Source organism: Marmota flaviventris, chromosome 2 (genome assembly GCF_047511675.1).
Source record: "Marmota flaviventris isolate mMarFla1 chromosome 2, mMarFla1.hap1, whole genome shotgun sequence".
Lineage (NCBI taxonomy): Eukaryota > Metazoa > Chordata > Mammalia > Rodentia > Sciuridae > Marmota > Marmota flaviventris.
In genome coordinates, this window is record NC_092499.1 from 37206026 (window position 1) to 37230485 (window position 24460).

At 38.5% G+C, this 24460-nt stretch overlaps 1 protein-coding gene and 1 non-coding gene across 9 annotated transcripts in view; one reads left to right on the forward strand and one right to left on the reverse strand.

Moving 5' to 3' along the window:
- Positions 1–24460, reverse strand: part of Nrl (neural retina leucine zipper) — a 283758-nt gene that overhangs the window by 100870 nt on the left and 158428 nt on the right. The window lies entirely within an intron of this gene.
- Positions 21248–21321, forward strand: Trnai-gau (transfer RNA isoleucine (anticodon GAU)). Its single transcript has one exon. It is a non-coding gene; the product is annotated as a tRNA-Ile (tRNA).

The following is a 24460-nucleotide window of genomic DNA, read 5'->3' on the forward strand; positions in this document are numbered from 1 at the left end:
TAGGGCAAGACAAATGAGTTTTACCTTTAAGAACTGAGTCACAGTACTATTTGTTCTGAACATAATAATCAAAAAGACAAATACTTGCACTACTAGGTTCTAGTGCCAGGTACTTTGGCAGGGATGCAAACCACTCTTCCAAAGGCTAAAGATGAAACACCAAGTTCCATCTGTGGACTTATAGCTGTGAATGTTAGATAAGAGTAGGCATACTTTGGAAAGGAACTGACTAGTATAGAAAAATCAATTGTTTTCATACATTGAAGTCTGACTCCAAAATGGGCAAAGAAACCTGCATCTTGCTAACAAGTCTTGGAAATGTAATATTTGAAAAGGAGTCAATTTATCCTTGTGCTGATGGATAATGATTTTATCAGTGGGGCAGGTTATCTAACTTCTCTGAGACTCAGTTTCCTTGTGTGTAAAATAGGAATAGAACCACCATCTACATGGGTTTTAATAATGGTGAAAATACCCAATCGGCCTGAGTTTGGTATGTAATAAGCATTTAAAAATAGCAATGATAGAAACAACTGCTCTAGAATACTCTCTAAGAAGAAAGAGGCTTAAAAAAAAAACCAAAAAAACACAGAGAACAAACAGCTGTGCATCATCCTCCATCGCTCCAGCCAAATCTCAGCTTGGACTCCCTGGTTCTCACTCCTGTGTCACAATGCTCATGAACCCAGAAGATGCTCAAGGCATCGAAGGAGGACAGATATTAAGACAGACATGTGATTTTGAAAGAGAGAACCAAGAAACTCTAAATTAAAGAAATGACTGTCGAAGTGTATAAACTTGACTGCGGAAAAGTACAAAATATTAGCTCTGTGTTTAAGCTCCTCTCACCCCAGCTGGGAGTGGGAAGAGGGCAAGGGAGAGACTTAGACAGGTAAACCAAATAGGTACATCTAATGAGACTTTCTGGAGAAGTAATTATTTTCAGAGGAGGTGATGCCTTCCCTGAGTCTTTAGGGAAGAGAAGAAACAATCCAGAGAATGAGGAGATGCAACATGAAATGCAAGACTATTCTTGTGTTTATAGTAAAAGAAGTCTGTGAGGACAGAGGGAGATGAGGCGAGAGATGGCCAGGGACAAATCATTGAAATCCTTGGTGTGAAGTACCAAGGAATCAATACTTCATCATAAAAGCCAATGAGATGGACTTGATCAGCTTTTCACCTTGCAAAGAGCACTGTAGATGGCTCAGTTCAGAAGGAAGAGCAGAAAAGAAGCTACAGTTACACTGCAAGCAAGACACATGCCTACTCAACAAACACAGCAACAGTCAGATGAGGGGTAAGATCAATGAAAAGACAGCAGATACACTGTTGGCAGGAATCGTGATGACTGGCTATGGAATAAGTGAGACAGATCTTGGCTGACTGAGGTTTCTGGTTTGAACAGATAGCAGTCCCATGTGTGAACATAGGAAATACAAGAAAGGGAACAGGAGTCCTGGAAACTGATCAACACAGTGTGTTGGAAAAAGCCACTACACACACCCAGTCTTTCCACTCCCGCTTGGCCATGTAAGAATGGGTCCTGGATTGGAACAAACACTCTCTTACCTAGAGATATAAAGCCCCCTTTAGCATGTGAATAACATGGCACCAGACCAACCATCATTGCTATATTTTCCCTCTCCCTCCATGAGGAGGTAACAAGGTCCATCTACTGCAGCAGGAGAGGGGTGCAGTAGTCAGTTGCCTTGCGCTAGCTGCCAATGGACCAACTGCTTATGGGGGACCCACGCACACTATTGAAGCTGATCTTGCTCTGTCTCTTCTCTGTGTAAGCAAAGTCTTGTTCTATCTGTTTACAGGATTGTTTTCCCTAGCTACTATGGTGAAAGGGGTAGAAGAATTTAGAGTTCTCCCCAAGAATTGGTAACAGGTGCCCATATTCGGCTTCCCTGGGAGTGACAACATGGGGTTCTAATCAATCGTCCTATTTCACATGATCTGTAGAAATTCAGAGAAGTCACTGTGCACTGTGGAAATAAGCACAGTAAGATAATAAGATGTTTTTAAAAAGATGTAAAAAAAGGTCCTGTGTAATGGATAGAATGTGCTTTGGATTTTGGAGGTTTTCTTTCAGTTTTGGCACATAATAGTTGTACAAACTTATGGGGAACAGTGTGATGTTTCAATACATGAATACATCGTATAATAATCAAATTAGGGTAACTCATGTATCCATCATCTTAAACATTTATCATTTCCTTCTGTTAGGCACATTCAAAATCCTCTCTTCTAGCTATTTAGAAATATATGATACTTTATTGTTAACTATTGTCTTCCTACTGCGCAATAAAACCCCATAACTTCATTCTTCCTAATTGTAATATTAAACCCACTGACAAATCTCTCCTCTCCCCCTACTTCCCTCCCCAGGTTCTGATAGTCACTACTCTGCTCTCAGCTTCTATGATATCAACATTTTTAGATTTTATATGTGAGATCCTGCAGTATTTGCATGCCTGGCTTATTTCACTTAGCATAATATCATTTTGGTTCATTCATTCTTGTTGTCACAAATGACAAAATTTCATCCTTTTCATGGTTGAATATTATTCCTCTGTGTGTGTGTGTGTGTGTGCGCGTGCGCGCGCGCATGCATACATGCAGGCATGTTTGATTAAATACTTTCTTTATCCATTCATCTGTTGATGGACACCTAGATTGACTCCATTCTTTGGTTATTGTGAATAGTTCTGCAATAAACATGGGAGTGCTGATGTTATCTTCAACATACCGATTTCACTTCCTTTTGATATATAACCAGTAATAACCAGTTGTGGGGTTGCTGAATTATATGGTAGTTCTATTTTTAATTTTTTGAGGAACCTTTATACTGTTTTTCATAATGGCTATAATAATTTGCATTCCCACCAACAATGCACAAAAAAGCACTCCCTCTTCTCTACATCCTCACCAGCACTTGTTATGCTTTTATATATATATTAGCCATTCTAATTGGAATGAGGTGGTATCTCATGCAGAAGAAATTTGACCCCTATCTCCTACCATATATCAAATATCAATGTATTAAAGACTTAAATGGAAGCCTGAAACTATGCAACTACTAGAGGAAAACTAGGGGAACAGCTTCATGACCTTACTATCTAGGAAAACATTTTTTTTTAAGATAAGACCTCAAAAGCACAAGCAACAAAAGCAAAAAAGTAGACAAAAAAGGTTACATCAAATCGAAGACTTCTTCACAGCAAAGGAAACAATCAACATGGCAAAAAGCCAACCTCCAGAATGGAAGAAGACATTTGCAAAGTATATCTGGTAAGGTGTTAATATACAAAATAGATAAGGAACCCTCCTTTTTATTTTATGTATATATTCTCATAATGTAAGATTTGCCCTTTCTATAATAGCTTGACCCTGACTATTATATGGTATACCAAATGTATGTGTAATGTCATATTTCTGTGAAAATGAATGTAATTTTTGTGACATATATGCAGGTGCATTGTCAGTTTTAAGTTCTTTAGGAATTCCCATAATAGCAAAACAAGATAATAAATGAGAAATGACTGCATCGGCTTTTTCCGAAGAAAATGCTGTGGCCCATTGAAAATGAGTATGAGTATCAATGGTATGATGTACATATCTTAGTCGTCCAAATGACTGAATTATAACAACATCCATTTGCCAAAGGGCATTAGGATGGAGTCCCCTTGGATTAACACCAGGAGGACAGTAAGGGATATTAAAAGGAGTACTTGATGAACAGTTAGCTACAATGTCACGTACTTATTTTGGGGTTATTTTGTATTTTTGTAAAGTCCCTTTAGTGTTTGTATGATGTTAAAGCATGTTCTTGATGTGCCTTTTGTAAAGGGAACAATAGTTGATCAATATTTTGATTTCCTTTAGTTAATGGTCCTGGCAGTGTAGAATGAGCCCTAATATGAGTAAAATATACTGAAATAGTTCTCTGTAATAATAATCTTTGTGTAAATGCAAATAGTTTCTTAATTACAGTTTTTGGATTGATAGGAAGACTAACTGAAGGTAGATGTGTGCACATCAAAACTGCATACTGAGAGTCGGAAACAATACTAAGAGGAACATTGGAAAAATCTAATAAAGCTAAAGTAATAGCCCATAATTCAGCAGGTTGAACAGAGGAAAACTCATGAGGATACATTTTAGAAGCTACGGGAGTCCAATATCCTGCTGAAGTTCTGTTTGCGTCAGTAAAAACAGTAATACCGGAAAGAGGAATAGAAGAAATAAGGTTTACTAATATCATAGAATATTTTCTAAAAAATCCAAAGATTTTAGATTTAGGATATTGAGTAGATAAAGCTCCAGAATAACCAGCTAAAGCAATTTGCTAATTTTTATTTAATTGTAGATTATAAGAAATTTGTTGATGAGTTATTTGAGTAATAATTTGATTTGGCTCTCTACCACTCAATTATAACAGTTTAGATCTACCTTTAATTATTAAAAAGGCTAGTTTATCTATATATGTAGTTAATCATTTATTATACTTATTAGGTAAAAAAAAATCCATTCTATTATATGATCATTTTGAGTTAGCACTCCAGACAGGGAATGAGGAGTATGAAAGAGAATTAGGGGGCTGGGGATGTGGCTCAAGCTCTCTCTCTCTAAAATATATATATATAAAGAGAATTAGTTGTATGGATTTTTCTAAATCTATATAAGATAAAAATCCTTCATTTAAACATTGTTCAACTAAGGTTGATTCTTGTAATGCTTGTTTAGTTAAAGTTCTAGAACTGTGTGATTCAGTATCACCTTCTAGAGTAGCAACTGTTGTAACTGATAAGTAGGGATCCCTATAGATGAATGAATCCAATTGATATTCCCTAGCAATTTTTGAAAATTATTAAGAGTTTTTAAATTATCCTTTCTTATTTGAACCTTTTGAGGCTTAATTTTTTGTTTATCTAATATAAATCCTAAATATGAATAAGGAAAATTAATTTGTACCTTTTCTGGAGCTATTTGTAATCCAAATTTTGATAAAGCCTTTAGAACTGCTTCATAAAAACAATCATGCTCATTGTTTGTAGGGACTGCTAATAAAAGATCATCCATATAATGATATAAAAGGTAATGGGGGAATTGTTGTTGAACTGGTTCTAAGGCTCGGGCAACAAATTCCTGATATAAGGTAGGACTATTAATCATACCTTGAGGTAACACAGTTCATTGATAACGTTTAACAGGTTGGTGATGATTAAATTCAGGTACTGAAAAAGCAAATTTTTCCTTATCCTGAGATTGGAGAGGGATAGTAAAAAAAACAATCTTTTAAATCAATAACAGAAATTGACCATTTATTTGGAATCATTGCAGGAGAGGGAAGTCCTAATTGTAATCCCCCCATAGGTTTAATACATTTATTAATTTTCCTTAAATCTGTCAATAGTCGCCATTTTCCAGACGTTTTTTAACAACAAATACAGGGGAGTTTTAAGGTGATGTGGAATATTTAATATGTCTAGCCTGTAATTGTTTAGTATCTAATTGTTCTAATGCCTTGAGCTTTTTTAAATGTAAAGGCCATTGTTTAATCCATTTAAGAGTACTACTAGTTAACCATGTTAATGGCATTGCTAGAGGGGACTGAACAGTGGCTACAAGTTTTTTGAAGGAATGTGAATATGTGTTCCAAGTTGAGACAAAATATCTCAGCCCCAAATATTAATTAGAACATTAATTATGTAAAAAGTTGTTAGAAACCTAATATTTTTTAAGGTGTGACATGATAGAGGGCCAGAACTGACCCACACATCTGTCATTGCCCTTAATCCATTTAATGTTATTTGGCATTTTTGTTTAGGCCATTCTTGTGGCCATTGTTTTATGGAAATAACTGAGACATCAGCCCCGGTATCTAATAATCCTTCAAAATATTTTCCTTGAATATTTAGAGTTAAAGAGGGTCTCTGATCAGTAATTAAAGTTTCCCAAAATATATACTTTCCTGTGCTACCAAATCCTCCAGTTCCTGATTGTTTTTTAGAAGGAAATTGAAAAAATGGTAACAACAAAATCTGGGCTATTCGTTCTCCACTAATCAATGTAAGGGTGTGGGTAGAATATGCCATGATTAAAATTTCACCTGTAAAATCAGGATCAACAATTCCAGGAATTACATGGATGCCTCATAAGGCAGAGCTATTATGTCCAACAATTAATCTTAGAGGGAGGAGGTCCATAAACACCACCAGTCTTTATTTTGTAAATATCACCTCCAGGAGACATTAAGACATTTTCACTAATAGGTAAGTCAGCAGCAGCACTTTGTTGGGTAGCTGCATAAAGATTATCAATAGTTAACTTAGTGTTATCCTGGGATTGTTTGGTGGGTGACCTGACTTGGAGGTCATTGTTGCGGGAAACAAATGAGAGGTGGTCCCCGGTATTGTTTATAGGCCCCAGGAATGAGTGTCCATTGAGTAGTTTCCCGACTGAGGTTAAGGGTTTCAATCTTTATCTGTCTTTGAATGACATTCATTTGTCCAATGTTTGCCTCATTTACATCGTCAGCAAACTTCAGTAGGTATCCTTTTTGTCTTGAAAGATATATTATTATTACTATTGTTACCTTTTTTTGTGACAATCTTTTAAAAAATGACCTGCTTCTCCACAGTTAAAGCAAGCTCCTGATTTATTGGGTTTAAGGGCTCCAGCCCTTAAACCAGCCAGCTCCAGCCCTTAAATTTTGTCCTTTTAATGGCCCCAAAATATGTTTACATTTAGGGTTTGTATTTTTAAATGTTAATGTTTCCAATAATACCTTTGTTATTCGATCTTGACTTACCGCCCTCATTACAGCAGTACGCAGTCTCGGAAGAAAATCAGTATAAGGTTCAGTAGCCCCTTGTATGGTTTTAGTAAAGGAAGGTTGTGCTTGACCAGGGGGTCTCCAATCTCTCAAGAAAACCTGTGGAACTTGTTGAATATCTTGACCTGTATATTGAGACTGTTCTCTTAAGGCATGACAATTACCTTTCCCCATTAACTTATCCTCCATAGGTCCAGGGGGGATTTTAAGTCTCATTCTCTCGAGTTTGTTTCCGTGACTTATCTTCCCACCAACTTCTCAATTGCAACCATTGAGATCCTTCCCAAACTGTTTTTGCTAAAGCCTCCCAGTCCAAGAGAATAAGTAATTTAGAAGTTCCTAAATTTTCTAACATACCTAGCATAAAGGGAGACTGAGGGCCATATTGAGAGACCGAAGCTTGTAAATCCTTTATAAACTTGTATTCCACTGCAGTATACTGAACATCAATCATTTGGGGATTATGAGGGTTTTGTTGTCTAGTAATAGGAAACAAATGTGGTGGATTAATGAAACCCCAAGGGGGAGCTGGAAGATCATCATCATCATCATATATCATAGTAAGAGGAAGTGAAAAGCGCTGTAGTTCTCTACCCGCATCAACTTTAGACTTTGTAATTGGAAAAAGGGAAGCATAAGAAGGAGCAGTAGGTTTAAAGAGGGCCTTCACTTTTTTAATTTCATTTGTTCCACAAAGGCCTCCATTATTTCTTTTATATTAGAGTCGCTATCTGAGCTTTCTAAATCCCTTTCATCGTCCAAATCTGATTTAGGAGAATCACCTACAGTATCACAGATATCTTTCTTGGGCTCCGTTTCATTAATTTTAGTATCAGATTTTGATGTATCAACTTTGCCTTCATGATGAGAACACTTTTCATTATTATTCTCTAATAATTGTAATGCTTGAGTAATAGCGCTACACAGTGTCCAAATCTTTTCTGCCTGATGCTGATTATGGAGCTCTTTTTGAATGAGTTTCTGTGGGAGGTCATCCTCGCACGTGATTTGAGTTACCTCCCTGGCTGGGCGAGAGGCGCTTAGGCACATCTTGTGTCCAGAGCTTTCCCCACCCTTCTCAGGTCCAAGGGCTTGTCCATGTGGAGGTGTGTCTGACCACTACCCCGAAGACCCAATCATCGCCCCTGACTTTGGAACACTGTTCCCCTTAATCTTCATTGGATGGGATTTTCCCCAGAATTTTTGTTCCCCAATAAAAGTCCACTCCCTGGCGTGTTCTCTCTCTCTCACTAGCCTCTTCAGTAAACCTTGCTACCATAATAGGTGGCTGGAGGCTGGAGCTAGGAGAGGCTGGAGCTAGGAGAAGCTGTCCTGGAGCTGGTTTAAAGGTAATTAGAGTCTGTCTCTTTAATTCAAAACTCCCTAGAGATTTCTCACATTCTGGACCTTCATTTATGAGCCTGTGCTGGCCATGGGCTAAATTTGGCGCCCTGAAGTGAGGCACATGAGTTATATTGTCTAGGTCAAGTAGAGAACCGCGCTATAGAAATTTAGAAATTGTGACAATTTTTAGGGTCACGGAGGTACCAGGCAGTTTTTGGAGCTAAGGGATGTTAAAAAAATTAATAATGGGAAATTTAACTTCTACCAATAAGGACATGTATTTGACCATTTTAGAGACAATAATTAATCAGAAGGGAAAGCAGGTCAAAAGGACCCAGCTATTACAATTTTTAAGGACTGTTGGTGAATTTTATCCTTGGTTTTGTGACCAAGATTCACTGAATTTACATACATGGGACAAATTCAGCAGGAAATTACATAAAGTTTGTCTTTCTAATGAATTACCTGGCAGTACTGAAAATATTCAAAAGGTTTGGACTGCATTAGATATTTGCCTTTTTGATTACATGGACCAAAGTCCTTGGCCCCCTGAAGATCTATTAAAAGGTATTCAGAGAGCCATTAAGTCTATTCAAAAGGAAAAATTGCCTGAGGCTAAAGGAATCTCTCTTCCTTTAACCAGGCTAAAAACAAAATCAAATTTTATTCAGGTGGAAAACCTGGCACAAAGCCAAAGACAAAAAACTTAGATTTACCTGAACCAAATCAGAGTAGTCTGGAGGCAAACCATAGAGAGGAAACCTCCAGAAGGATAGAAAATCCCTCTGGGGAGAGGAAAACCAAGAGGAAATTCATAGAGAGACAGAAAGTCCTCCCCCTCCTCGAGGCTTTGAAGTTCAGAATCAAGATGGTGATGAAGAAGGGTTCACAGAGGGGTCTCAGTCTGAGGGAGAGAAGTAGGACAATGAAGTCCAGGAATTACCATGGAATTTTAACAGTTTATGCCTAATGGGGCCTGCTCCGGCTATTCAAATTCGGCTGCTTCCTGTTAGAAGGACAAATTTTAACAGGTATTCTGAACTGGTGACGACCTTTCTTACTCTGTTCTAGCAGGGAGTTAGAAAGGCTCAGGAAGCTGTGGAAGACATTAGTAGGTTTCAACTTTTCCCAGTTTTTGAACAGGTTAATGATCAAGACTAGCATGTTCACATCCATGCGGTAATTCCATTTAAAACTAATAAGGAATTAAAAAATGCTTGTGATATTTACAGTCCTAATTTGCCATTTGTACAGAGCTTGAAACAATTTGCAGTCAGCCATTTCTGTGGAGCGATTGGGTCTCTATCGCTAGAGCTTGCTTGAGTGGTGGAGATTTTTTGCTTTGGCGATCATACAGGACTGATTTTTGCTCAGAACAGGCAGAAAGAAATCGAAGGCAGGACATTCAAACACCCGTGGACATGTTTCTAGGAACGGGTGTATTTATCAATTTGGAAAGGCAGCTAAATTATGAATTTGCAGTATACGATCAGATTACCGTGTGCGCTAAACGTACCTGGCGCCAAATTGCCTCCGGAGACCAATCTAGCTTAGTTCTGACTAAAGTTAAGCAGGATGCTAATGAACTCTATTCTGACTTTGTCACACGGCTTTACCAGACCACGAACCAATCAATTGGAGACCCAGGTGCTTGTGAATTTATTGTTAAACAGCTAGCATTTGAAAATGCAAACCAATTTTATCAAGATATTCTCAGACCCCATAGAAAGAAGGGAACGGTTTCAGAGTTCATTGGCCTGTGTTCTGATATCAACCCAGCTCATTTACAAACTTTTACTCTCACGGCAGCTTTGAAACAAACTTTCCAGCCACAAAAATCTGTACACTGGTCCCACAGGCAATGTTTCAATTGTGGAAGAAATGGCCACTTTGCGTGAAATTGTAGTGTCCTTCATTACAAACCCAGAACTCCTCCTGTTGCAAGTAATAGATATTACAGAGTTAGAGACCATGTGGCAGGGGAAGAAAGCAACCAAGATGGCGTCAACCCGCTTGCATTTTGGCCTTCACTTCCGCCTAGTAGGGAGTCAAAAAACTTCTGGTCAGCCCATCCCCGGGCTAGAAAAACAAGGGAACCGGAAGAGAGGTCACACAGCCTAACGTCATCACAACCGACCATGGGGAGTGCCATTATTACCGGCGTGAGCCTCACAAGCGGGTCCTTTACAACCATCAGTGGTAGCTGAATTGATTCCTGAGAAAGGACCACAGCAAATCCCTACTGGGGTTTTTGGGCCACTCCCTAAAAAAATATAGGGTATTTTGGGATGTCACAATTTAAAAGAGGCCATCGAGGTGATACCTGGAGTGGTGGATTCTTATTTTAAGGGAGAATTAAATGTTACTGTAAAATCAAATTTTGCCATCCGGCTTACTCCTAAAAATACCATAGCTCAATTAATCCTTTACCCTGTAATTCCGATGGTCGCCCAAAAGTAAATTTTGCTTCCAAACCGCAAGACAGAGTGTACTGGTCTCAATTAGTGTGGCAGGAGCACCCCCTACTGGAACTTAAATTTAATCATAAAAAGTTTAAAGGCATGATGGACACAGGAGCAGACAAATCAGTTCTGTCTAATCACTTCCAGCCTGAGAATTGGCCCTTACATATAGGACCATCTAACTTAGAAGGAATAGGGTAAATCTCACAGCCTGCTCAGAGTGCTCAGTATCTCCATTGGGAAGACCAAGATGGAAATAGTGGAGTTTTTAAACCTTATATGTTAGAATCTTTACCAGTAAATCTATGGAGAAGAGATGTATTAAGCAAAATAGGATTATTATTAATAACTCCAAATTCTAGGAGATCATTTGAGGAAATTAATCAAGAGTTTCTTCCTGGAGACAATAAAAGAAATTATCAGGACGAGTATCTGCTTACCAACCAGTCTCCTCAACAGAGATTAGTAAATGCTCCAGACCAAAATTTTTACTAGGGGCCCTGAGTGTCTCCCCGATTCAAAAGACAGCAGAAAAAATCACCTGGCTCACAGAAGAGTCTATATGGATTTCTCAGTGGCCCATCTCATGGGAAAAACTTAAGATAATTAATATGTTAGTTGAGGAACAACTTCAGGCTGGTCATATAGAATCAACGCTTAGTCCTTGGAACACCCCCATTTTTGTTATTAAGAAAAAGTCAGGTAATTGGAGGTTACTACAAGATTTAAGGGCAATAAACCATACGATTCATCCTATGGGATTACTGCAGCCTGGACTTCCTTCTCCTACAGCAATTCCTTTAAATTATAGCTTAATGGTGATAGATCTAAAATATTGTTTTTTTCTCAATAAAGTTGCATCCTGAGGATTGTAAAATATTTGCTTGTTAAGAGATATTGCTGGAAGGTTTTGCCTCAAGGAATGTGTAATAGTCCAATTTTATGTCAAAAATTTGTGGGTCAAGCGATAACTCCTATAAGAAATAACTTTCCGGGTGCATATATTATTCATTTCATGGATGATATGTTATTGGCTCATGCTAATCCAAAAGTACTTTCAGAAATTTTTACTCAGAGATTTCACTTACAGCAATGGGTTTGTGCATTGCTCCTCAAAAGATATAAAAAATGCCTCCCTTTCAATATTTAGGTCTGGGGCTGGGGATGTGGCTCAAGCGGTAGCGCGCTCCCCTGGCATGCGTGCAGCCCGGGTTCAATCCTCAGCACCACGTACAAAGATGTTGTGTCTGCCAAAAAAAATAAATAAATAAATTCTCTCTCTCTCTCTCTCTCTCTCTCTCTCTCTCTCTCTCTCTCTCTCTCTCTCTTTAAAAAAAAAATTTAGGTCAGATAATTCAAGGACGTACAATCTGTCCTCAAAATCTACAGATAAAAGTTAAGGAGTTATGTACCCTTAATGATTTTTAAAAACTATTAGGAGATATCAATTGGCTGAAGCCATTCTTAAAACTAACTACTTCTGATTTAAGTCCTTTATTCCAGATATTACAAGGAGATCCTTCTCCATCTTCTCCTCATCAACTGACAATAGAGGCTAGAGCAACTTTAAAAATGGTTGAAATTGCCATTAAAAATGCACAACTTACTAGAATTAATCCTCAAGAGCTGGTATATTTATTAATATTTCCAACTGCTCATGTCCCCACAGGAGCTATATGGCAAAGATTGGGAGTTATTGAGTGGATTCATTTAGCCCACTCTCCCCAAAAGACATTAATTCCTTTTTGTGACTCTATTGCTCAATTAGTAATAAAAGGTAGAATGAGTGTTTTACAGCTAAATATCTGAACCTAATATTATAATTATTCCATTTTCTGTTCAACAAAATAATTGGGTTTTTCAAGCTTCCAGTTTATTGCAAAAAGCTTTTGCTGATTTTCCTGGTCAGATAGAATGTCCTTACCCTCGGGATAAAGTTATTCAATTTGCATCAATAACACTGCTTATTTTTCCAAAGATTATATGTGCCCAGCCCATAGATGGAGCCCTAATGGTGTTCACTGATGGCTCAAGCTCAGATAAAGCAGGTTTTTATAGCCATTTTCACACAGAGGTAATACAAACCTCATATACTTCTGCCCAAAGAGCAGAGCTACAAGCTCTCATTTGTGCCTTAAATTACTTTACAAATGAGCCTATTAGTATTTATTCTGATAGCTTATATGCAGTCAAAGTAACCAAAAATATTGAAACTTCAGTTATTGGATATACATCATCACAAGAGCTATTTAAACTATTTCATAATCTACAAAAGGCGGTGCAAATGCGAAAATACCCATGTTTCATAGGACACATATGAGTTCATATTAATCTTCCAGGACCTTTAACTTCAGGTAATGACAAAATTGATAAATTGGTAGCTGTTTGTCAACAGATGTCTCCATATGATTGTGTACAAGCTTCATATTCTTTACATCATCAAAATGCTTTTAGTTTAGGTAAAAAATTTAATATTACCAGAGAACAAGCTTGTCAAATTATAAGTCACTGCCCTAAGTGTGTTATTCACACTCCATCTCTGCTATCAGGGGTAAATCCCTGTGGATTAAGACCAAATCAAATATGGCAAATGTATGTAACTCATATTCCTCAATTTGGTACACAATGTTATGTACATGTAATAGTTGATACACATTCCAGATTCATTTTTGCCAGCTGAGAGACATATGTATTCCTCAGCAACAGGCCCTTTAGGCCAAGTTTTGTGGAAAGACTTGCAGACTGGTCAATGGAAAGGCCCAGATCCAGTGATTATGTGGGGCAGAGGTCATGCTTGTATTTTTCCAGAAGGTGCTTTCCATCCTATCTGGGTGCCTAAACGTGCAATCAAACATGGAGGAGATAGAGCCGAGATTCAAGCGACTGGAAATCGACCTGGAGAAGCCGTCACTCAAAAGGAAGAGATATCAAAGAAGAATGAAGATGACCCAGCAAGACTCATGGGAAGACATGAAAAAGCTGACAAGACACGCTTCACAAATAATTCGACACCTAGGAAGAAATAAGACCCCATTGATGTTGGTAGCAACAGTGATTGCCTTGCTGGGCTGTCAGGTAAAAGGGAGTCGAGCAGACACTTACTGGACATATTTCCCAGATCCACCCCTGGTACACCCATCTGTGTGGACTGGACAATCTATTCCAGTGTTTTCTAATGACTCATTTATGGTGGGAGGATTTACAGACACTCATATTATTCCAAATCATGTGACTAGATTTAATTATTCTGGCTACAGTGCCCAATTACCTTTGTGTTGGTTCCACAATAAATATGCTGGCTGTCTCAGAGTATCATTTGAGGAAAAGACAGCAATTGGGAGACCTAGACTGATTAATCATTCTATTTATGGAGACTTAAAACCTTATACTAGATCAATGATCAAAATGGGACTTTCCCATAACAAACCAGTCATTTCTGCAAAACCTCCACAAATACCTCATTGTCCTAATAGTTCTACAGTTGAAATTTGCACCTTTCCTAGATGGATAGATTGTGTAAATACCTTTTCATTGCAACATAAGGTGTCTAAAGATAGTGGGTATATTTTAGACTGGTCTCCAAAAATTGATAAAAAACAATTATGAAAAAGTTCTGCTATGACACCTGCAGGATTTGTTAGTAATATTTTGACCTACAGTGAAGATGGTATTCAAAAGGATGTTTGGCACTTAATTGCTGCCTCAGAATTCTTACATTTTACAGACAAGCCTTTACCAGAATTTTTTGGCAAGAGCTGTAAGGAAGGTTCTTGCTATGGCTGATGAGCCTGCATCCAATCTCCTTACGTTTTAATCACTGAAAATGTAAAAGTTAAATGGATAGATGACAGATATGTTGTAACACGTAACAAATGTAACCTAACCAATTGTATTACTAGATATAGTAAAGGAAAAGGAGTGCTGGTACTTCATCAGCCCTCTTTTGTTTTATTGCCTGCTAATATTTCAAAGCCATGGTACACTGATGCTGGTTTTCAAGTTTTACAACAAATCCATACCCAGGTAGTGAGACCTAGACATGCCATTTGAATTTTAATTGTGGGAGTTATAGCCTTGGTTTCTTTCATTGCATCTACAGTCACAGCTTCAGTAACCTTATCTCAAAATATTCAACATGCAAAATTTCTTAATAATTTAGCTCAAAATACTTCCAAGGCTCTGCATAATCAAATAAATATTGATGAAAGGATTGAGACTAAGTTAAACGCCTTAGAGGCGACTATTATAAATATAGATAATGAAATTTTGGCTTTAAAGTTTAAAGAAAGGCTTAAATGCCACGCAAATTATAAATATGTGTGTGTTACAGCTGCCAAGTACAATGTTTCTCTCTGGGATTGGGAGAAGGTTAAAAACCATTTTGGGGGTATTTGGCAAAATAATAATAATAGCTTGAATCTTTTGGAAATCCATCATCATATCCAAGATATTCAAAACAATAGAGCTGATTTTTTTGGATCCTTCTTCTTTAGCTAATCAAATATTAAAGAAATTAAATGGGTTTAACCCTGGAAACATTCTTAAACACTCAGCCTGGTACATTATTGCATTGTTCTCTTTGCTGTTAATTCTCTTTTATGTTGTAATTATAGGATGGCAAGTCTTCAGAGCGAGAGTGCAGAGACTTGAGAGAGTAAATCATTGCCTGCTTTTTAAAAGAAAAAAGGGGGAATATGTGGGAGGTCATCCTCACACGTGATTTGAGTTAAATCCCTGGCTGGGCGAGAGGTGCTTAGGCACATCTTGTGTCCAGAGCTTTCCCCACCCTTCTCGGGTCCAAGGGCTTGTTTGTGTGGAGGCGTGTCTGGCCACTACCCTGAAGACCCAATTGTCGCACCTGACCTTGGAATGCTGCCCCCCCTTAATCTTCATTGGATGGGATTTTCCCCAGAATTTTTTGTTCCCCAATAAAAGTCTACTTCCTGGCATATTCTCTCTCTCTTTCTCTCTCTCTCTCTCTCTCTCTCTCTCTCTCTCTCTCTCTCTCTCTCCTCTTCAGTAACTTTGATACCATAATAGGTGGCTGGAGGCTGGAGCTAGGAGAAGCCATCCTGGAGCTGGTTTAAAGGTAATTAGAGTCTGTCTCTTTAATTCAAAACTCCCTAGAGATTTCTCACATTCTGGACCTTCATTTGTGAAGCCTGTGCTGGCCACAGGCTAAAAGTTTCCATTCCTCTAAATTTAACTGGACCTTGGTTTGATACTGGAACCAGTAACAATGACATTCTTTAATTTTAAAGACTCCTTAAGTCTCTTGTGAGATGTTTTTACTCCTATGGAATGTAATAATCCTTGTAATAACTCTACATTATTGTTCCTTTAAGGATTGGGAGTTTCCCATGTTAATCCCGAAAGTCCCCCTTTCATTTTCTCAACCTGGGGTACTTACCATTTTGGTGCTGGATTCTGCCGATTACGCCAATTGTCGCAAAGAACTCAAATGCAGGTCAGCATGAGCAAGGAAGAAGGAGAAGGAGAATGAGAAGGAGGAGGAGGAGGAGGAGAGAAAAAGAAGAAGAAGAAGAAGAAGAAGAAACAACTCTCTTTATTGAATATAGCAGTCTTTATATAATATTGTGAACAAAGAAGGCAGCATTCCAACAGCAATGACTCAGGTCTATAAGCTTTCAAAACATTATGTGCAGAAGTAACTTACTAATCAGAAGTAACTTGCTGATCATGTCTTAATCTACTCTTGAGCTCTGTTCCTTAAGAACACATAAACATTCTTGTTTGCAAGTAATGTCCTTTTCTCAGAGTTCTTCTAGCCCACATGGCAGAACATCCTATTTGCAGGCAAGCTCCACCAAAGACTGCAAAGAATCTTGTTTGCAAGCACCCAAGCAGTCACGTCTGATTCTCTACAGAATAAGACATTTGCAAAGTATATCTGCTAAAGTGTTAATATACAAAATAGATAAGGAACACCAACAACCCAATAGAAAAATAAATAAATACATAATTTGATTAAAAAGTGGGCAAAAGATCTGAAGAGACAGTTCTCAAAAGAAGATACACAGACTGGCTGGTTGATTGGCGTCCTGCTGCCGACCCACCGCCAACTCGCCGACAACTCGCCACAACTCAGCACTACAGAGACCCTCGGGCGGAGTGGAGAAACAAATCTTCGGATCTTTTGTGGATCTTTTGAGGTGGTGCCAGCCGAGCCTCCATGGGCCAGTGGACCGAGGGCTGAGGTGGGTCTTGGGAGAGACGGACCAGACACAAGCTTCCCATCGGACACCCCAGAAGGGAGACCAGCGTCCACTGTGGCAGAGAACTGACGTCACCAGAGCTCCGTGGATGGGATGGCTCCACAGCGAGATCAGAGATTGCAGGTGTGTGACCCTCAGCCCTCCTTCTCCATACAGCTGGGAAATCTCAAGGGTCCCTCCCAAGCTCTCTGTGAGCGTGATTGTCGGACTCAAGGGAGTTGGGAGGGGCACCTGACCTCCAGCTACCCCTCCCACCAGCACTGATGACTGAGGCCTTTTTTGCCAGCTCCCGGGTCATGGCTACCAGAGGGAATCAGGCAAAATAAGCTGACAGACCCCAGCCCCGCACTCTACAACCTTGGGGTCTGGGTGAATGGCAAACAGAGAGAGTGCCCAGTCATTCAAGAGGGCAGGGCAACCAGGGGGCTGCAGGCCTGCTGTGTAGCTAGTTCTGTGGTGAATGCCACCGGTGAGTGGGGCCTGGCTGGAAGGAGAAGCAGGGGGCTGGAGACCAGGAAAGGCCCTGGGCGACCAGGATTGGAGAGCCACCCAGTGGGGGAGGGAGAGCCGCCTCACAGGGATTGTTTCCTGCTTATTGAGGGAAGGGGCTTGGCCCGGAGGGCACAGCTCCACCTACTGGAAGAGAAGTTAATCAAACTCTAAGACTGCATTTATCTTTTTTTTTTTCTTTTCATTTCAATTTTTTCCCCTTTTATTTTATTCTACCTATTTTTCTTTCTCTCATTCTCTTTAGTGACTTTTTCCTTCTCTTTCTCCTACCTTTCCTCCCAAGCATTACGACTCCTTTTATGTGTAATTTACTAAATGCATATAGGTTAACGTTCCGAGGCGGTCTATAGTGCTCCCAAGTCACTAGCTACCCCCCAAATACTCCAGTCCATTCTCCTGTTAATATCCCCCTTCAGTAGAGCAATCTTCCAAGGTTGCCAAGATATACCAACCCCCATACCATCACATCACCCTACCTAAATATAAAGTCCCAAGGCCAAATCACAGATCACTATACGCATCAGAATCCGTATGCCTTTTATGAAATGAATGAATTTGCTTTAAAGTACAATAAAATTCAACATCTCTAGACATAGTCTCCCATCACAAAGGAGAGATCCCAGAGACATACAAAACCAAAACAAATTTATAGGAGTAAACAGTAACACAGCAGTCAAACAGAGCCGGAAAGTAACATGAGCATCATGAAAAAAAAAAACAAGGAAAAAAAGGAGTACAAACAATGCAGGACAGCCTAAATCTACAGGAGAACCTAGAGGCATCAGAAAAATGGTCAGATAAAGAACTCAAGGCATACCTGACTCAGATGGAATGGAATATTAAAGAGGTTATTAGACAGCAAATGCAAACAATGAAAGAACACTTTGAAAACGAATTACATAAACAGATTCAAGAAGCAAAAAATCAACTCTACCAGGAGATAGAGATTTTTTTAAAAAATCAAACAATAATCCTAGAAATGAAGGAAACTATAAACCATATTAAAAACTCAAACTAGAGTATTACTAGTAGAGTAGATCACGTAGAAGTCAGAACATCAGACAATGAAGACAAAATATATCATCTCAAAAAGAGTCTAGTCAACTCAGAAAGGCTGGTAAGAAACCATGAGCAAAACATCCAAGAGATATGGGATATCAAAAAAAAAAACAAACTTAAGATTATCATTGGGATAGAGGAAGGTATAGAGGTCCAAACCAAAGGAATGAGCAATCTGTTGAATGAAATAATTTTAGAAAACTTTCCAGACATGAAAAGTGAAACCGATATCCAAATCCTAGAAGCCTACAGGACGCTGAACACACAAAACCACAGTAGACCAAGTCCAAGACACATTATTATGAAGATATCCAATATACAGAACAAGGAGAGAATATTAAAAGCTACAAGAGAAAGGAGGCAGAATACATTCAGCAGTAAACCAATTAGGTTAACGGCTGATTTTTCATCACAGACGCTGAAAGCAAGAAGATCCTGGAACAACGTATTTCAAATGCTGAAAGATAATGGGTGCCAACCAAGAATATTGTATCCAGCAAAATTAAGTTTCAGGTTTGACAACGAAATAAAAATCTTTCATGATAAACAAAAGTTTAACGAATTCGCAGCCAGAAAAACCAGCACTGCAAAGCATCTTGGGCAAAACACTACACGAAGAGGAAATGAAAAACAACAACCAAAACCAACAGTGGGGAGTACCTCAGTAAAGTGAGGGGGAAAAAACTAATCAAAGAGGAAAAAACAAACCAAATTAAAAATAAATAAAAAAATAAACAAACATGACTGGAAGTACAAACCATATAGCAATAGTAACCCTAAACGTTAATGGCTTAAACTCACCAATAAAGCAACATAGGCTGGTAACCTGGATTTAAAAAACAGATCCAACAATATGTTGCCTTCAGGAGACTCATCTGATTGGAAAAGACATACACAGGCTGAAGGTGAAAGGTTGGGAAAAATCATACCACTCACATGGTCCTCCGAAGCAAACAGGGGTGGCCATCCTCATATTGAATAAAATCAACTTCAAACCTAAGTTAATCAAAAGGGATAAAGAAGGACACTATATACTGTTAAAGGGAACCATTCACCAACAAGACATAACAATCATCAATATTTATGCACCAAACAATGGTGCTGCTACGTTCATAAAACAAACTCTCCTCAAGTTCAAGAGTCAAATAGACCACAACACAATAATTATGGGTGACTTCAACACACCTCTCTCACCATTGAACAGATCTTCCAAACAAAAGCTGAATAAAGAAACTATAGAACTCAATAACACAATTAATAACTTAGACTTAACCGACATATATAGAATATATCAACCATCATCAAGCAGATATACTTTTTTCTCAGCAGAACATGAATCCTTCTCAAAAATAGACCATATATTATGTCATAGGGCAACTCTTAGAAATTACAAAGGTGTGGAGATAATACCATGCATCTTATCTGATCATAATGGAATGAAACTAGAAATCAACGATAAAAGAAGGAAGGAAAAATCCTACATCTCTTGGAAAATGAACAATATGTTACTGAATGATCAATGGGTTACAGAAGACATAAAGAAGGAAATCAAAAAATTCTTAGAGATAAATGAAAACACAGACACAACACATCGGAATCTATGGGACACAATGAAAGCAGTTCTAAGAGGGAAATTCATTGCCTGGAGTTCATTCCTCAAAAAAAGAAAAAACCAACAAATAAATGATCTCACGCTTCATCTCAAAACCCTAGAAAAAGAAGAGCAAAACAATAGCAAATGTAGCAGAAGGCAAGAAATAATTAAACTCAGAACTGAAATCAATGAAATTGAAACAAAAGAAACAATTGAAAAACTTGACAAAACTAAAAGCTGGTTCTTTGAAAAAATAAATAAGATCAACAGACCGTTAGCCATGCTAATGAAGAGAAGAGGAGAGAGAACTCAAATTACTAGCATACGGGATGAAAAAGGCAACATCACAACAGACACTACAGAAATACGGAAGATAATTAGAAATTATTTTGAAACCTTATATTCCAATAAAATAGAAGATAGTGAAGACATCAATAAATTTCTTAAGTCATATGATTTGCCCAGATTGAGTCAGGAGGATACACACAACTTAAACAGACCAATATCAATGGAGGAAATAGAAGAAGCTATTAAAAGACTACCAACCAAGAAAAGCCCAGGACCGGATGGGTATACAGCAGAGTTTTACAAAACCTTTAAAGAAGAACTAATACCAATACTTTTCAAGTTATTTCAGGAAATAGAAAAATATGGAGCTCTTCCATATTCATTCTACGAGGCCAACATCACCCTGATTCTGAAACCAGACAAAGACACTTCAAAGAAAGAAAACTACAGACCAATATATCTAATGAACTTAGATGCAAAAATCCTCAATAAAATTCTGGCAAATCAGATACAAAAACATATCAAAAAAATTGTGCACCATGATCAAGTAGGATTCATCCCTGGGTTGCAAGGCTGGTTCAATATATGGAAATCAATAAATGTTATTCACCACATCAATAGACTTAAAGATAAGAACCATATGATCATCTCGATAGACGCAGAAAAAGCATTCGACAAAGTACAGCATCCCTTTATGTTCAAAACACTAGAAAAACTAGGGATAACAGGAACTTACCTCAACATTGTAAAAGCTATATATGCTAAGCCTCAGGCTAGCATCATTCTAAATGGAGAAAAATTAAAGGCATTCCCTCTAAAATCTGGAACAAGATAGGGATGCACTCTCTCCACACTTCTATTCAACATAGTTCTCAAAACACTGGCCAGAGCAATTAGACGAATAGCTGGCCAGTTAGCTCAGTTGGTTAGAGCTTGGTGCTGATAACGCCAAGGTCGCGGGTTCGTTCCCCGTACGGGCCACCAGTTGCCGCAGTCTGGCTGGGCACAAAATCACGAGCCACTCAAGCAGGAACAAAGTTTATTTTTTGAAACTGCCACCAATGTCCGGTACCGCCTGGGAAGCTTTTTTCCATCCACGTGGCCTCCTCTCGGAACCGCAGACAGCGCTCCTCCCCCAGAACTCCCTCCTACTGTACTTCCCCAACCAATGGGAACTCTCCAGGAGTCCCGTAGCCGGCCTAGGTGAACAGCAGGAATCCAATATCCATATGAATGCAAATCTTAACATAATCATATCATCTCAATGGCTAGCTGGCGTCACCTTTCGACCAAAAATGCCATGCATCATATACTTGGCTCTTAGCAGAAAAGAAGAACTTAAATTAGCACTATTTGCAGATGACATGATCCTATACCTAGAACACCCAAAAGGTTCTACCAAGAAACTTCTAGAGCTAGTAAATTAATTCAGCAAAGTGGCAGGATATAAAATCAACACACATAAATCAAAGGCATTCCTGTATATCTGCGACAAATCCTCTGATATGGAAATGAGGACAACCACCCCATTCACAATATCCCCCCAAAAAATAAAATACTTGGGAATCAACCTAACAAAAGAGGTGAAAAACTTATACAATGAAAACTACAGAACCCTAAAGAGGGAAATAGAAGACGACCTTAGAAGATGGAAAGATATACCCTGTTCATGGATAGGCAGAACTAACATCATTAAAATGGCGATATTACCAAAAGTACTCTATAGGTTTAATGCAATGCCAATCAAAATCCCAACGGCATTTCTTGTAGAAATAGATAAAGCAATCATGAAATTCATCTGGAAAAATAAAAGACCCAGAATAGCAAAAGCAATTCTAAGCAGGAAGTATGAATCAGGCGGTATAGCGAGACCAGACTTTAAACTATACTACAGAGCAACAGTAACAAAAACAGCATGGTACTGGTACCAAAACAGGTGGGTAGACCAATGGTACAGAATAGAGGACACAGAGACCAATCCACAAAATTACAACTACCTTATATTAGACAAGGGTGCTAAAAGCATGCAATGGAGAAAGGATAGCATCTTCAACAAATGGTACTGGGAAAGCTGGAAATCCATATGCAACAAAATGAAACTGAATCCCTTTCTCTTGCCATGCAGAAAAATTAACTCAAAATGGATCAAGGAGCTAGGGATCAAACCAGAAACTCTGCGTCTGATAGAAGAAAAAGTTGGCTCTAATCTCCATCTCGTGGGGTCGGGCTCCAAATTCCTTAATAGGACAACTATAGCACAAGAGCTAAAATCAATAATCAACAAATGGGACATACTTAAACTAAAAAGTTTTTTCTCAGCAAGAGAAATAATAAGAGAGGTAAATAGGGAGCCTACATCATGGGAACAAATTTTTACTTCTCACACTTCAGATAGAGCCCTAATATCCAGAGTATACAAAGAACTCAAAAAACTAAACAATAAGAAAACAAATAACCCAATCAACAAATGGGCCAAGGACCTGAACAGACACTTCTCAGAGAAGGATATACAATTAATCAACAAATACCCGAAAAAATGCTCACCATCTCTAGCAATCAGAGAAATGCAAATTAAAACCACCCTAAGATACCATCTCACTCCAGTAAGAATGGCAGCCATTATGAAGTCAAACAACAACAAGTGCTGGCGAGGATGTGGGGAAAAGGGTACACTTGTACATTGCTGGTGGGACTGCAAATTGGTGCGGCCAATTTGGAAAGCAGTATGGAGATTCCTTGGAAAGCTGGGAATGGAACCACCATTTGACCCAGCTATTCCCCTTCTCAGACTATTCCCCAAATACCTAATAAGACCATACTATAGGGATACAGCTACATCAATGTTCATAACAGCACAATTCATAATAGCTAGAATGTGGAACCAACCTAGATGCCCGTCAATAGATGAATGCATAAAAAGAATGTGGCATTTGTACACAATGGAATATTACTCAGCACTAAAAAATAACAAAATCATGGCATTTGCAGGGAAATGGATGGCATTAGAGCAGATTATGCTAAGTGAAGCTAGCCAATCCCTAAAAAACAAATGCCTGAATATCTTCTTTGATATAAGGAGGGCAACTCAAAACAGAGCAGGGAGGAAGAGCACGAGAAGAAGATTACCATTAAGCAGGGATGAGAGGTGGGAGGGAATGGGAGAGAGAAGGGGAATTTCATGGAAGATGGAAAGAGACCCTCATTGTTATACAAAATTATATATAAGAGGATGTGAGGGGAAAGGGAAAAAAAAGAGAGAAATGAATTACAATAGATGGGGTAGAGAGAGATGATGGGAGGGTAGGGGAGGGGAGAGGGGATAGGAAGGGGATAGGAAAGGCAGCAGAATACAACAGACACTAGTATGTCAGTATGTATAAACGTGGATTGTATAACTAATGTGACCCTGCAATCTGAACACGTGGTAAAAATAAGAATTCATAACCCCCTTGAATCAAATGTATGAAATATGATATGCCAAGATCATTGTAATGTTTTGAACAACCAATAAATAAATTTTAAAAAAAGATACACAAATATCCAACAGGTATATATAAACTGATCAATGTTACTAGTTATCAGGTAAATGCAAATCAAAATCACAGAATATTATTTCTTATCTTACCATAGGAACTTCAGTCCTTGATGACTCAACAATATGAAGCTGGAAAGAGGAGATCTCATGGGTGTGTCCTGGAGGGAGGAGTAAGGAATGAATTCCTGATTTAAGGAGCAGAACAGAGGGGCAGCTGCTGAGGCACTAAAGGACCGGACTAACCTTGAGAGCTGATCTGATCACTCAGATTCCTTCTTGACATCAGACAAGTGACTGGGGCCCTCCACCAAGGTAAGAATGGTACACATATCTTCTTCCCCAAACCTCATATGCCTGAGATAGGTATCCCACACACGTTGGGCAAGAGAATGCTATATATTTGCACGTATATTTGCACAAAGCCTTTCTAAGAAAAAGGTAGGCATATAGATTTTTAAGAAATCAATTTCCTCAAATGTATGAAAGGTCAGAAAAGCCAAATTTATGAAATTTGTAGAGACAGAAAGTAAATCAAAGTTCCTTGAGCAGCAGGTAGGAACAGAGATTAACCGTCACGGGCATGAG